Source organism: Diorhabda carinulata, chromosome 6, assembly GCF_026250575.1.
Source record: "Diorhabda carinulata isolate Delta chromosome 6, icDioCari1.1, whole genome shotgun sequence".
Classification (NCBI taxonomy): Eukaryota; Metazoa; Arthropoda; class Insecta; order Coleoptera; family Chrysomelidae; genus Diorhabda; species Diorhabda carinulata.
Window position 1 is genome coordinate 18600147 of NC_079465.1, and position 16751 is coordinate 18616897.

The 16751-nt window shown below is 32.7% G+C and overlaps 1 protein-coding gene across 2 annotated transcripts in view; it reads right to left on the reverse strand.

Annotated features, from left to right (window-relative positions):
- Positions 1-16751, reverse strand: part of LOC130894957 (octopamine receptor 1-like) — an 85589-nt gene that overhangs the window by 42871 nt on the left and 25967 nt on the right. Inside the window, exon 1 of one of the 2 annotated variants that reach the window (XM_057802026.1) lies at positions 1308-1581. The gene's annotated coding sequence lies outside the window, so the exon portion shown is untranslated. Of the gene's footprint in view, positions 1-1307; positions 1582-1998; positions 2034-16751 lie in introns of those variants that run through there. The other variant, XM_057802025.1, reaches the window with a different exon arrangement.

Sequence of the window (16751 nt, forward strand, 5' to 3'; positions counted from 1 at the left end):
TGATTGAATACCTACATACATGTCAAACGAGTTGACACCAAGGCATATCTAGTGGATGAATTAGGGAAATTTGAGTTTATCTATCAAATACTTAACTCACGAATATTTAAAAATTAATACAAATAAACAATGAAAAATTTAATATACATGTTACAATTCGAATTCTTGTTGGCACGAGTACGATTTCCGTGACGCCTGGATTTGATTATGCCATTTTGTAAATCGACCCAATAGTCGAAAATGAGGATTAAAATTTTTCGATATCTCGCTTCGTTTTCGAGATATCGATACTTGAATTTGGAAAAATTCATTTTTATTTAATATTTGTATATATCAACCTAATCTAACTTAACCTAACCTTCTCGTGGTGCACTTTGAGTGTAAAAAGTTCAAAAATCGTGAATGTTTTACAACCAATTTTTTTTTTCGCGTGAGGATTATTTTAGTTTCATTTTATTATGATTTTTTTTCTTATGGGTGGCTTCGCCCCCTCACCACTACAGGGGCTCCGCCCCTGGACCCCGGACTCTGGTATGCCCAAAAGCCGCGAGGAACGGGTGAGCTTGGAGAGGCGAGATTGGGGGCAGATAAATTCGGAGCGGGTAGATTTGCAACGATTTTTTACAGTCATTTTTCTTATTCGGTTATTTTTAAAAATAGGATAGATGATGCAAAAATAATTGCTAGAGAACTTTTTCAGGATAATTGTGAAATACTGCAGTAGTCTGGCTTTTCAATTATAAAACAAATGGAAATAAATAACTTTTTACTTTAAATTACTAATTAAATCTTCAAACTATCATTAAATATTTTTTTTTCATTTTATGAATAATAAAAACAAAAGACAATTCTTTATGAAAAACATCAAATTATTCAAGTATTTATCGTATATTAAGTTATATTCATCACAGATTGATGAAGTTATTAAAAATGTCTCATTTTGTTATAAAAATCTGTTTTTTTAATATAATTTTGGAGTATCAGGGTAAATAATATTAAAATTAAATAAAAAATCTTTTGTTTATTAAATTACAACATTCATATTGAATTTGATGTGATAAAATATTCATTTGAAACGAAGTATTGAACGCCATCTGTTCAATAAAGCGAATTTTGAACTAACGTTTAATTATAACTTTAAGTATCGATATCTCGAAAACGAAGCGAGATATCGAAAAATTTCATTATTCATTTTCGAATTATTTGGGCCTAATGAAGCCACAGAAATCGTATTCTCCCCATCTAGTTCGGCATAACGTTATTCCTTCATGCAAAGAAAGCTTTAGATACACATAATTGGAACTTACTTCAGTAGATATTCATTTTCTCAGTTGATTTACATCCTACATAATCGGTAAATGCAATAAATCATTCCAACTATAAACCATTACCTTTATTTCCTATTATACACGCGCGAACTCCTCGAGTAAAGGTAAACAGTCGACCGATGCGACGATAGGGTCACACGTCAATAAGCAAACTGAAATATATTATTATCTATCATGTATAAAAGCAACGAGATATTATGTACGTATTGCCGATAGAAAATGATATGAAGCGTACAAGGTTTTTTAAGGACTTAATTTATAACATAAAGTGTCTTTTATTGTTTTTTTACTATTACGATTTAATAAGGAAGTCAATAATGACGAAGGGAGATGCAGGATGTTATTAAACGTATCGGTTCATAAAAATAGATGAGATGCGAAAAGCTATTATCACAAATGTATAAGAATCATTTTTGATGACCAAATCGATTAACTTTAGCAAAAAATTTCGTCCCCATAAAACTTCCAAGTCTGAAAACGTAGCAAACTTCTTAGTCTGTGAAAATAGTTTGAGGCCTTCAATCCTTTTACAAATTACTAAATCTACAATTATTTCGGATCCTTTAGATATTCAAAGGACATACCGTTTCCCACGGTTACATCTCGCGATAATATTTTGTATACTACTTAATTTAATTAAATAGAATAGAAAATTAAACTTGTAACTTACATTCAATGTTAATTCTCCGGTATTCGTTACAGCATCTATAACAAAATAAATAATCCTTTATATTCCTTACGAATAAATTCTTGATACAAATTTCAAACAGGGAAAACTTTATACGGATTAGGAATAACAAAATATAAATTTTGAAAATACTGTTTATATTTTATTAAGAGGTTAGAATAGCTTTAAGGGTTGTTATAGTGAATAAACAAATAAATTATAGTTAAAGAAAAATTTAAAAACATGCTTTTAGCAGTAATCCAATTAAATTCTTGCCATAAGATTAAAATTATTTATGGGAAAATTAATAATTGGTAGTTTGTTATCTTTAATTGCTAGATTTATTACAGACTGTATTAGCTTCACATTTAAATATCGCCATCTAGTGACAATAATAAAATTAGCGAGATCGTACGGTTAATAGTCCTCACTCCTCGGCTGGCTTAGTGGCTTTAAGATCTATTCATCCAGGTCGCTATCGGTGGACACACCTCGGAAAGGTTTGCGGTCATCGCTGGTGTTCTCCAGGGTTGCATCCTCGACAATTGCAGACTGGTGTCGTCGTTCAAATCAGCTGCCCCAATAAACTATGCTACAACCCAAATCCGTAGACAACGAAGATCAACATCATCGACACCGATTTTGAAAACATTCTGGAGTAAGGTAGAAGCAATCTTATTGAGTTTGATGCAGCAAAGACCCAGGCTGCTATTTTTATAAAAAAGGTTGTTACTGCAGCTCTCGTTTTAGTCCTGCCTGTACATAAAATATCGCCATCATCCCAAATTCACATGTTGGGTGTTGAGGATGGGAATAATGTGTAGACGATTTAGTCAAGGCAGCTTCCATCAACAGCTTCTAATCCTCTACAAGGACCAAATTCGTTCAATCAAAACAATCAATTCATACAACTTTATTGAATTATTTTGAAAACTAACAATTGTGAAGATTTTATGATAATATTTTTTCCTGTGGTTCTAAAGAGTATCGAAACAAATATACTTTTTTTTTGAACAGCAAAATTTTGTGTATGTGGATGTTGGGGTATCATATACACAATCATTTCTTGCTACGATATTAGGGATCTCAGTGTTTACAGTTGATCCATTAATCCCAAAAGTCTAGAATGTGGGATGGCTTCAATTCTCAGGGATCTTCGTCTTCTATTTCATACACACCCAGGTGTAGTACTCTGGAGATGTGTAGTGTTTCACCCTTCGAGAGAAAGTGGATAGAGGTTCCGTTCAAACGGCTAGCGTTTTTAGATCTCCAATAGAACCCTTGTTAGTATTCGTAGATAGTTCTTACTTAGGTTGATACAACCCAGGAAAGTATTTGCCTATAAATTGTCCCATAATTGGTTTGACTACTATCTACATTCTTCTCGAATGCTTTTTCCATTTTTTTGTAACTGATACCACAGAAAGAGTTTGGATTTTATGATATCGGAGCTTAAAGCTCTAGATTTAATCGCACTCAGTTTTCAATTGCATAAATTTATGTTTTAAAAATGCTTGTTGTGTTGCCTGGGCTTTCAGAGTGTTTGGTTTTAGGTCCATACACTCCTAGCAAAATCTTGTAGAACTTGTATGAAAATCGGTTCTGTCGAATCGCCAAACTTTCGTAGAAGTCTTTTTTATTTAATAAGGTTCTATTTTGTTTAGTTAAAATTACAGTAAACGATCATTTTACATCCTAAATTCAGTGCTTTGAAAATAGTTACTTTAAAAATTAATATACTTTCCGTTTCCGATAAAATTTGAACTACATATGTATGTAATTCGACCCAAATCTCTATAATCAGAAAAATACTTTTCATGAACCATTACGGTGATTATTTTTTTCGCTGCGAAATAATAAATTGTGATCCATTATGTAATTAGTTGCTGCTGTTTCATTGAACCAAACAGGTTCACAGAAAAAACACTAAACGCTAATTGTTAAGCATAAATTACAAACTATAAATAAATGAAAGAGTGGGAGTTAATCCAGTACCGGACTCTGATAAATAGTAAATTATATCATCATGAATATATACTTAAGATTATCACTACCATAAGTAGGTTTGAATTTGATTTGTTATTTATATTTCTTTGCTTTATATCAATATTATTATTTATTATATGCTCATAGATAATCTTTCTCTTTATCGATTAATTTTCACGTTTATTTATCAGCAGAAATTTGATGCTAATTCTAATTTCAACAATTTCGTCTGTTCAAATTCATCTTCTTCATAGATATTTCATTGTCATTTAGAAAAGCAAAAAAAGACAAAGTAAATAAATTATTTAACATGCGTGCTGTCAAGTCTTTTACCATTTAATTCGGCCTTTAGCTCTGCGAACAAAAATAGTTGGACCGGGCTAGGTGAGGACTATATGGTGGGTGTTACATCTCCGTGAAGCTCCGTGAAGCCTCGGAAAGCAGTATGTACTAGACTATTGTTATGAAGATATCGCACATCTCGGCTGATTTTTCCACTCTTTTTTCCTATAATTTTTTAACGTTTCTGCCTTAGTAAGTCAGAGTTCACGTATTTGATTACTTAAAGTCATTCATTCTCTAAAAATCTCAAAATATTGTGGCACTCACTTTTTGGGTTTTTTCCCGACAACCTCAGCATCTCAGCATTCTAAATGAATATAAATTACCCATTGATATGATCCCAAGAACCAGTACCAAGAACTATAAAAGTATAATAACAAGTCGACAGCAATGGACACACGCAGAGATTGAATTCCCAGGAGGTTAATGATATTCTACACTAATGGAATAAGAACTAAACTCGCTATCCCAATGGGCTCAGAGCCTTTCATTTGCCAGGCTAAAACATACATTAAATGTATGCGAAGATCTATGCGTACATCATAATGATGTCAGTTAACAGAACACCCCTATAAGCACTTGATTCTAATAAAAGTCAAAGTTAGTATGGGACTGCATCTAATCATTGAACTCCATGGGAGAAAACAATAAAGTTACTTATTGGCCATGCAATGAACAAGCTGGCGAAAAAAGATGGAAGAATTCGTTTCATATGGCCACAATTTTTCATAGATTTCCTAAAAGATATCAAGTCATGGTCATGAAAAAATGATAAAATGAGAAGAAATCAGAGACGTGGAATAAGACCCGAGGTCTGAACCAATCGAAAAAGTTGGAACAAAGACCAGCTAAGTAGAGATACTGATATGCTTACTGGATACTGTTCAGTAAACTAGCATCTAAAGAACATCGCAGAAACTCTTCACAAATTTTACCAAAGAAACGCGTCCATCACCTTTTTATGAGTGCGAGGCAATTCATAAATAAATATGACAGTACATACATTCAAGGTTTTTAAAGTCAAAAGAGTCAAGCCAGACATCTGATCTATGGTTTCTTCTAAAAACCAAAAATTAGACTTTCAGAATTTTGGATTTCTTCAGTTATCTTTTTACGAACACCTAAAATAAAATTCACCTCTTACATACCCAACGGAGTATTGTAATTAATTTATTTGTCAGATTCTTGTGAAATTTTGACAAGTGACAATAGAAATATGACCAAAACTGAAGACAGGATCGCCATAGTCTTCAACTCTTCTTTGAACTAGGAATGATGCGTTACGGAATATCCTTCTGATACCTAGTAAAGCCGTCAGGGGTTGTTTCGACATTTCTAGAAGTTCATCATGATTATTGTTCATATGACACTTCTAAAAGCTAAAAGTCTTTTTATAATTAGACAGAGTACTTTCATTTAATATTTACATAACGTTTTCTGTGTTTCTTCAATTATTTTTTCACGGTATGAAAACATTCAAAATTGATTTTACTTCTACATACCCAACGACCAACTAATTCACATATTCATCAGATTTTTTTGAATTTTTGATTTTTGGCATTAGAGACATAGAGAAAAAAGTCTCTTACTCTTATCTGAACGAATAGTCATGCGTTTCAGAGTACAATCATAGAGAAAATATTGAAGATAGAGAGAGCTTGTTCTATTCTGATTGTATCGAAATGAAGTTAAAGTTTTAAGTAACACTAATGACAAAATAGAAGAATAACAAGTTTTGAAAGTATTGGCGAGTAGAGAATGATTAAGTGTGGTAAGCCGATGCTCTTTTTCTCTCACCAAGTAGTACAATTTTACGTATATACCACTCTATCTTTAATATTTCCTCTATGGGTACTACTACAGCCTGCTGATATCTAATAGAGTCATCATAGGTCCCTTTAATATTTATAGTGGTGAAGTTCGTATGGCCACTTGTTCTTTTCTTTCTTATCGATAACTCTTTATGCCCTTTCGAGCATCAATGTCTTTCTCTCTCTGTACTACTGCTTATAACTATTTTTCTGAGTCTTTATTTTCTTCTTTTCCTAAATCTTCTTGTTTCTGTCACTTTTCTTATTAGGCTTTGTCGTGTTCCTCTCTTTAGTTTAAGCATCTTTTAACTATTTTGTATCCTATTGGATTACGTTTACCCCTACATGACCACTTCTAAAAGCTAAAATGACCAAAACTGAAGATGGAATCTCCATATTGTCTTATTTTTTCTTCTTCTGAGAGCTAAGTTGAAGTTTCTTCGGTCTCTGAAGACGATAACTGAAGACTTTTTGAAACGTTATTGGAGTGGTAGTGTAAACAGGTTGTTCAGTATTGGTGGTGAATTGAAAGGTGTACTAAAAGGCATATTTGTGAGATACAGTGTGCTTCAACATTATTTGATTGAAAATGTGGACTATAACCATCAACGTAATTAAAAACTTTCAAATTCGATTATTGTTCATTTTGCTTTGCATGCACTGTCATTTGATAGATCGTATTTATATTTTATTAAAAAATTACTATGATATCTACCATATCAGTACTCAATCTAATGAAAGTTTTGTATAAATGCTTTCAAATTTAATGCTAGTGCAAATATCATAAACAGCTGCATAATTTTATTTGTACACAATTCCCAATCCGTATCATGAGCGTCAAATGTTGTTTCTGTGGGGTATTTTATGGAGCATCGAGAACCCTTAATCTAACTAATCAAAATATTATCACGTTCATAAACGAGATAATTTATTACTAACACTAGTTTACAGAATTGAACCTTGGTTTACAGCCACAAATAAATGTATATAAATGTGTTAATCCACTTTCCTTAAACCTAAAAAAGTATTGGCAGGAATATTTTGTAACCTCACAACCTGCAGTTAAAAGTTTTTTAACTAGCTAACGTGGTTTATTCGTTCGCTTCTTTCGGATTGATGTCTTGTTAAGCGATGTCGTTTATAGACAAAAGAAAATAGGGCCTAGTACTCTGAGCCTTGGGGCACTTCACATTCTATTGGCTTGTAAGAAGACATCGTTGTATGCAAGAGGTGTTTAATACTGCAATTTTTTTATTAAAGTATTTTGATCAACACAATCGAAAGCCTTAGAAAAATCACAAAAAGTTGTTGCAGTTGAGTGATGGCCGTTGAGGCATTAAGGGTGAATTTGTTATTTAAAACCACATATTGATGGGTAGTAAGTATTTTATATTTAAAAATAAATGATAAAAACTTCTTTTTGACCAATCACTCGATGATTTTAGATAACGTGGGAAGGGTGCAATTGGACGGTAACTTTTCAAAAATTAAAACTAAAATATTAACCATAACACATCATTATTAATATCCTCAAGCTCATAGTATGTAAGTTTGTTGACTAAGGATATTTCTATTCGTTTTTTAGTACATTTTTTGATTCATTTAGCCCCTATGATCCCTGATAATGATAAAAGCATAAACGATCAACCATTCGACCGATATTTATTCGTGTTATGATAGTGTTAAAAAATTGTTGAATTATTACAGCTACCTTTCTAATATAAAATAACCACTAATAAGTCCAAATATACAATGTCGCTTTTTCGTAAACAGCTTTGTATAAAATCGTCCATCGATGCAGAACTTGTACCCGACATTAATTAACTGACTCATATTACAAGTAAATTCATTCATTCATCATTCCCTTATTTATAAAATCTTTTAAGAGTCGTTAGTATTAAAATAACTGGTAGAAACATGATACAGTGAAAACTCTTCGAATCATCTTAAAAATGTATAATGAGGTATTATTTTATGATGGGTTCGGAAGTTTCAGGTTGGTGGTTTGAAGAGAAAACTAAATAATGTAACGATTTGGAAATGATTTTAGTTAAATTACGAAAATGTATAAGTAGATACAAGAATGAAAACTGAACGAGGCAGAAACCAAAATTAACTAAAAATTATTTAAAAATAGTGACTTACATAATAAGTCTGTTTTTTTAGGACGAGTAGACAAGATTCTAAGCCGAGCAGCAGGCGAGTCCTGGAAGACGTGAGTACGAAAAACAGTTTTCGGTCGGGATTTTTGCGATTTTTTCCCATACGTGGAAATGAGAAAAACTCATTCCAGATCAAATGTGTGAGATACGAGGGGTACGAAAACCGTACAATTTTTGGCGAAACATTTTACAACGCAGATTACTGTATATGCAGATTCATTGTCATGGTGGAAAAAACAGTCTACTATCAGCACATATCGGCGATTTTTTGACAAATATTGTTACTGTTAACACTTCCAAATAAAACGTTTCATTGAGGCACTGACCTGGGAAAACAATATCTTATATTTGACCTGTATTTCTGATATTGACTCGACTGTTACTTAGATTTTTGGTCCAAATAACATTATCATGACTTATTAACTATAATGATGAAAATCTGAATATATTTTTTGCCGATTGTTAGCTAGGGGCACACGCAAACTCGCGATTTTAATACCCGCCATAAAATTTTAATTTTACAATGTGCCAACCTGTGATCGTAGTGGTCATGAAGATTAGATTACTCGTGACTAACGAGATTATGCAGCGCTCGGGTTTTCAATTAATATTATTTATATTATTGTGAATTTAGGATTGGTAAACTAATATAACCTATCCTAACCTAAAGGATTTAGAAAGTCTAGGTTTCAATTTTTGGGTTTCCAGCTTTATAAAGTGGATTAGGTACTAAATTCCAGGTAATACTCTTGCTGAATCTACCTTTTCGTTTACCTGAAATATGCCTAACCCGAGTTGGCGCATCGTTATCTCAAAGCATTGAAAATAACATACGATTCAAAGTTTTTTTCTATTACCTTTAATATCGGAAAAACAGAAGTAGCAAACAATATGATGGTTTTGCAGTTTTCTACAGAGCATTGCTATCCCAAAGAAAAATTTGTTTATATTCCCTTTAGCCCAATATCTTGAACCATACCATGCAAACAAAGTATGGTACCCGATCTTAATTTTGATCTCCTAATTCGAGTTTAAAGAAGCGTGTGAACTGAGCTTAACCATCTTAAAAAATTCGTTTGACTGCAGCTAACTTCAACCAAACATTTTACGGACGTAGAAGATAGAAGCTTTGTACATAGTGTCTAGCTGCAGTACCATTTGCGTGTCGTCAATCAAAACAAACATTTAATGACTCATACTCAATTTTTTTTTTTTCAATTTCAATCAAATATTCACAAAAACTCACGCATACTATTGTCAAATAGAATCCAAGAGTGTTTACTGGAGTAGCGATACGCGATCAAACTTTGTGTAAGCCTTGGTAAAACAAGCAAAGCGACTTACGGAGGCCAACGGGGGTGCTGCCATGGCTAGATTAGGTGCACAAGTTGTTCCAAGAATGGGAGAAAAGATCGCTTTGGATGCCATTCGAAAAACAAGACCAACGAGTGCAGAATTCACTCAACAGTAATCGTAGGATGAGTATCAGAATACTGTTAAGTGACAGAGATCATGACAGAAAGCTTAGGAAAGTGTGCACCAAGCTGGTCCCGTGAGAATGATCTAATAAGCAAAAGGTCAACTGGAAAGCGATCTGCTAGGATCCTCTTGGCACCGCCAGAATCTTTACTACCCTCTAGAATAAAAACGCTCAAAGGAAAGTATGATCGCTCAGTAGAGGAGGACTGAAAGCTCGTTGGCAGCATTGTATAGATAAAGAAGGGAGTAAGTTTGAATAATTCCAATCATTTGCACTTTTTTTATGAATAAATAATTGAATCAAATGATTTCAGAATAACTCCCAACTTATATTAATAACTTCTGACATCTTTAGGTTGAGGTCCAAAACTTTTCGGATATTCCTTGTAGATCATATGGCTTGTAGTCTTTCTACACTAAATATTATGTTCAACTCATATATAAATATATAAGGAGTAACCGGACTTTACTCAAATACATAATAATGTTCCACATCTAAGCTTTAAGGTTATGCAAAATCATCGAAGGGAAACTGTCAAATGTCAACATTGAAGTGGCTAAAGTCATATTTAAGGAAGTTGAAGTTGTCTACTCCAGAGCGTCCTGAAAGTGTTTCGCAGTACGGAACTGTCACTTTAACTACACGGAACACTCAAAACGCAACTTTCGGTATGTAAATGAATACAGAACGAACAATTTCAGATACAATTTGTAGATGTGTTTGTGTCTTCGACAGAATTTGTTGATTGATTCGTATTTGTGGTGGAAGAAAGTATTCTGATAGCAATTTCAATCTTGTTTGTTTTTTGTTAAGTCATCTATATAAGCTTAAAGGTTATGCAAAATCATCAAAGTGAAACTGTCAACATTGAAGTGGCTAGAGTCACATTTAAGGAAGTTAAAGTTGTCTACTTCAGAGCGTCCCGAAAGTGTTTTGTAATACCTAAATGTCACTTTCACTACATGAAACTCACAAAACGCAGCTTTCGGTATGTAAATGAATACAGAACGAACAACTTTCAGATGTCGTCGTCTAAAAAATTCGATTATTGAGGCCGAATTCTTTTATTGAACGAAATTATTCTGTTTTTTCTGTATGAACATAAGTGAGTTCAGTATGATATTGCTGAACATCTTACTAAAACACATTTCACCAAATGATTTAAAAAAATCAACCATTACTTCACCTTTACAAAACTGGCTACTCTATTAATTTGGCACTTTATTTATAAAATCCATATTTAAAATTGGAGATGGATTTATTACAAAATTTTTATATAAAATAAGTTGTTGACAAAATAATAAATTTGTTTCGGAATTTAGCCGCTCTCTGTATAATATTTCTTATGTAGGTCAGCTCAGAAAGTTCATGTATTAGTAGCTTTGGCCAACTGGCGTCATATGCAGGTTTTATCGAAAAAATATTATTTCTAAGAAACGAGATTAACATAACATTGAAGAAAAATGTACACATTTGAACATCGATTTAAAAAGAAATAATGTTTCATTCTTTTGATCTCCCAATTTAATTTTCCATAAACACTACCATCTCAGTGAATTGTTAAATGAAAATATTGTCACATTTCATGATTCATATATTTTTAGTTTATTATGCGGAGCAATTGTTAATATTTATAGTGGCATTCCGCTAATATTATTTGCGATTTTTCACATAAAACGAAAGTAGAGCAAATATAAAATCAAAACAGATTAAGATAATCACTTGAAAATATACTCTCGGACAAAATTTGTAATTGTGTATTTTATTTAGATAGAAATCTTAAAAAAATTACTAGATTTTACGAGAATCTCTCGCGAGGTATGAGATGAGACGAGACTTTTACTACGAGAAGAGACTTGAAACAAGACCTTTTTACATTCGATGTTTGAATGGTGTAGATGCCTGTGGATATTGATCTTTAGCTTCTGATGTTCGAGAAAGACGTGCCTTAGTATCTCATTCCACAAGCTTGTACTTCCCAGAAGAAAGGAGTCCTAGACATCTGCAGGTGAACTCGATATTCATGAGTCAAGTATGATTGTTGAGTAGGTCTAAAAACTAGTCTAGGTTATATTGGATAGCTGAGAAGGGCATCTACCGTGGTAGTATCGGTGAAACAGAGACCTTTTCTCTATGATCTAAGCTGTCCAAGTCTACTAGTCAACTCTGGATCGCCTATAAGTCGAATATCTGTCTTCTGTATTGAGTCGAGAATCCTCAAGGTATGCTTGGGAGCCGAGTAGATGATTAGAAGCTGTTGCGAAGTATATAGCTTTTGGGTCTTGAAGAGGGCTTCAGGTTTTTTTGAAGCTGTCTTACATAACTTGTTCGCATGACTATGCCAGGACATCTACACCCAACAAGCGAATTTGCAGGCAAGATCAAATCCTGAACTGCAATGTCAGCCTTCTTTGTAAAAATAGCAGCCTGATGGTTATCTGCTGCTTACAGATTTAGATATTATCCGAGTTTATTGGGATAGCTTATTTGAACGACCACACCTGTCTGCAATCGTCGACGACGTTATCTATCGAGTTTCGTGTTTTGTACAGGAGAAAGAGAATGACAAGGTGCATGCCTGAGGAACACCCAGCGTTGACCTCAAACCTTTCTGAGATGTTGCTTATCTATAGCGACCTGGATGGATCTGTGTTTGAAAAAGCTACTAAGCCAGTCGATGAGTGAGGATGACAAACCGTACGATTTTAATTTATTTAGAAGGTTAATATGTCAAACTCTGTCAATAGCTTTCCCTATTTTCAGGGCGATTTCCCTGGATGTTGTTGCCAGGCCAAGAGATCCCCAGTTGATCCATATTAACGAAAACCGTATTGATGGTTGCTGATGATGTTAGCAGACTCAAGATTTCTTTTGATTCACTAATTAACGACTTTATTCATGACCTTGGCAATTGCTGGGACTTAAGCAATGGGACAGTAGTTGTTGGGAACCGTCTTTTATCCTTTGTTTAGTATGAGTTGAATCCGATCATGTTTACAATCTAATCGTGATGTATATTAGGATGTTTTACTCTGAACAAAGTTAGTATCTAATATTGAAATCACATTCCAACAGGATCATGCTTTCCCACAGAGTGCAGTTAGGTATTTGTATGAGGAATGTAGTAGTAAATACATGACGAGATTTTTCTTTTTTTCTATCCCTGCGGAGCTCAATTCAGGTTACTTTTCAAGTTGATTTTTCGGTCTGTTAATAATATTGAACAAATAATTATTTTAATTCATCTTCGAACGTTAAGATTCCTAATAGTGTTAAAACATAAGGATGAACTTTTGAATAGGGTTGTATATAAAAAATTACAAGTATAGATTATAACATGGATAATGCTGAAGGAAGTGACGTGTTTCGATTTCAGAATTCTGACATATTTTTATATTTTACATTTTCTCCATTCTATATACATCAATTTCTATGGAAATTTTGTTACATTGACATATTTTTGATGATGAAATTACTTCTGGTGACGAAATATTTCAGTAATTCAGATTAGATTGTCTCATATAATAATGGCGGCTAATTTATAACTAAAGTTTATCAATAATAATATCAATAATAGTTTATCAATAAAAATGAGCTTGTTTTCATTGATTTTTCAGGATGAAATTGTTTTGGTGACGACATATTTCAGTCATTCAGATTAGATTGTTTCAGAATATTGTGGCGGCTTGATTAGCAATTTATCAATAAAAAATTAGCTTCTTTTCTTTGATTTTTCAGAATGAAATTGTTATGGTGACGAAATATTTAGGTAATTCAGATTAGATTATCTCGGAAGATTGTGGCGGCTCTTTTAGCAATTTATCAATAAAAAATTAGCTTCTTTTCATTGTTTCCTCAGGATGAAATTATTCTGGTGACGAAGTATTTGAGTAATTCAGATTAGATTGTCTCAGAATATTGTGGTGGCTCGTTTAGCAATTTATCAATAAAAAATTGGCTTGTTTTCATTGATTTATTAGGATGAAATTGTTTTGGTGACAAAATATTTCGGTAATTCAGATTAGATTGTCTCAGTTTATTGTGGCGGCCCGTTTAGCAATTTATCAATAAAAAATGAGCTTGTTTTCATTGATTTTTTAGGATGAAATTGTTTTGGTGACAAAATATTCTATATTTTTCTCTTTGGTCTTTTAATGCACACAAATTTTGAATCGCCTCACAGTTCTGCAGCAATCTTGTATAAACACTGATAACTGCGAAGTTCGGCTCGTCTTGGCACGATTTTGTAAGCCCTACCTCAATCATATCGACGAAAGTCACTCTTCTTGTCTTATTAATCTCCGGTGCCAATAGTTTGTAGACATTTTTTACGTTGGTAATTCGCAGCGTCGATAAACACGATTACCATTAAGCTTTTCCAGACGGACGTAGTTTTGAGTCATTTTAATCTGGTGGTCATTAGCGATCTCTTGGGCGTTGATAAGTTAATTCGTTAATTGTCTCGGGAAATTGACATTTTTTGTTATTGAACTACTGTACTCGTAGGATTGCTTACATTTTTTAATGCAAATCTAATTAAAATAATTCTTAACACGCATTTAAAAAATGTTGAGAAAAAAAGAGAAGAAGGCTGTCGTCAACCGGTATCCCAATTGTTATAAATCCTTTTTTTTTACCTTTTATGATTCTTTAAATGTCAATTTGAGATTTATATTAGTTTTAGAAATTATCCCTTTGGCATATATTACTTGTTTATAGTACTAATTACCGAGTTCAATGTATTTAGATAGTATTTCATCGTCGGCAACGTTCCATGCGATGTAAATTTTCCGTCTTTGTTATCTTGGTTTCTCGGGGGAATTCTGAAAGTAGGTTGTGATTCACCTAAAGGTAAATGGGGCCTGTAGAACTCCATTTATTTTGTAAATGGTATAGCTCTTGGAAAATGAGTTATTCAACCCTTTTCCACTGTGAATATCATTCCGAGAAATTTATTCTTATTTCACTGAACTTTTATTTGGGAAAAGTTCATCTTCGCCAGTATGATTTGTGTCAAAATTGTAAATTAGACCATTATTACATAGTAAATTAATGAAGCATTCAAGTTTTGGTATTCGAAGAAAAATTAAACAAGGTCTTAAACTGCTGATAAACTTGAACGTTCAGTTGTAGTAGAACAAACCTTTGCCGTTTTCACATTTTTCGAATTCAATAACGAACAGAACCAAGCAGAAACTACGATAATTCTCATGATATTTGTAGCAAATGCTGTAGTCGATTCTCCTAGAAAAACAACAAGAAAGATTCATTTTTCCTTAGTTGCCACCCCTTCTCGGTGGTCTGAATTTTTTTCCAAAATAACCTTGGATATCGATAGAAGGCCTAATTTTGAGAAAAGAATATTCTATAAAGTTTCTCAAAAAACGCAACACTTTTCAAGTTATTGGTAATTGAAAATTCGGAATTTTTCCACGTTTTTTCGGCAAATGTCACCAAAAATATGCATCTAATGGTTTTTTCTTTTAAATCAATGGGCTTCATAAGTGCCATTTCCACCAAAAATTAAAAGTAATCATATTCCGTCTAGAATTAACTTTAATATGAAGAGTTTCTAGCAGTTTGGCTGCTTTACGACACATATTTTACAAAAAAATCATGATTTTAAGAAAAAAAAGTTTTCGAATTTTTAAAAAAACCAATTTTTCATAATATCTCAAAAATTATGAAAGATATTTATAAAAGCATGATGATGAAAAAAAGTAGGAGTTTTTCTGACAAAAAATTTCTTTTTTTCTGTTCCACAAAAATTAATATGATTGTTTAAAAAGCGTGCGGCAGCACAATCACAGTCTCTCTGGAGCCCTTTGACTCTTCACCTTTAATACGTGAAAAACCTTTTATTTTAAAAAGGTTTCTTCCAAATATTTAAGTGAGAAATCGATCAAATTGTCACAAAATTGACTGGTAGATTATTAAAGTACAATTTTTAATTCAGCACATTTTCTCAATTTAGAGGTTGTTTGCAGGAGTTGTAAAATTTTTTAACGGGTTGAAAATGATTTTATTATGAGGTAATTGTGTTGGAAAATACTTTACAATTTCACCCCTCAATATTGAACAAATTTTCTAGCGGTAAAATGGTTCAATGTCAATTTTTCCATTAAAGGGTTGTTTATACCTCTTAAAAATAATAGGCGGAGCTCAGATCATTCTCACTTTTGAAGTTAAGGGTGAGATGAGCCTAATTTCAAAATGTCATGCAAATTGGTTCACAGTAAAAAAACTGAGGTAAGACCCTATTTTTCGCTTCAATGACTGCATTATAAATACGCAAATTGTCAATATAATAATTTAATAAAGACGAAAAGAAGTCGAAACGTCATATTTTCATTTGTCTTTCAAAAATGTCTTAGACCTTTTTTATAAGTTTAAGTTTCTAGATCGTCTTGATCTTAGGTGTTTTCTGTTATAAAATTAGTTTTTTTAAATAATTTTTGAAATATAGATAAAAATTTTAATTTTTTGACTACTTTCAGTCTGTATAGAAATATGATATCGACGCTGACAATTTGGTTATAAGCAAATTGTTCGTGTCGGACGGAATCACCAAAGAAAAACCGTTTTTAATTAATAACCAAATCTGGAACATGCCTCAAGATAATGCATCCAAAAAGTTTAGCTTTATGAAAAAATGTATGTCAATACTAAGATGTAGAAATAAGTGGGATCATTACACCATACAAGAGATGAACATAAATACCATTAAATAGTGTACGAATGGATATGAAACAGTAGAAAAAACTAGAAAAGGAGTGTACTGGCCCAGAACACAACACTCTGAAAGCTTGTGCCATACCCCAAGCATTTTTCAAGCAAAAATCTATGTTATTAAAAAATGTGTCCAGTTGAATCTAGAAAAGAATTATTACAAACAGGAGATCATCATCTTGTCCGATAGCTAAGCAACGATCTAGGCAAGAGAAATAAAGTTACCCTTCAATGGATTCCGGGAGG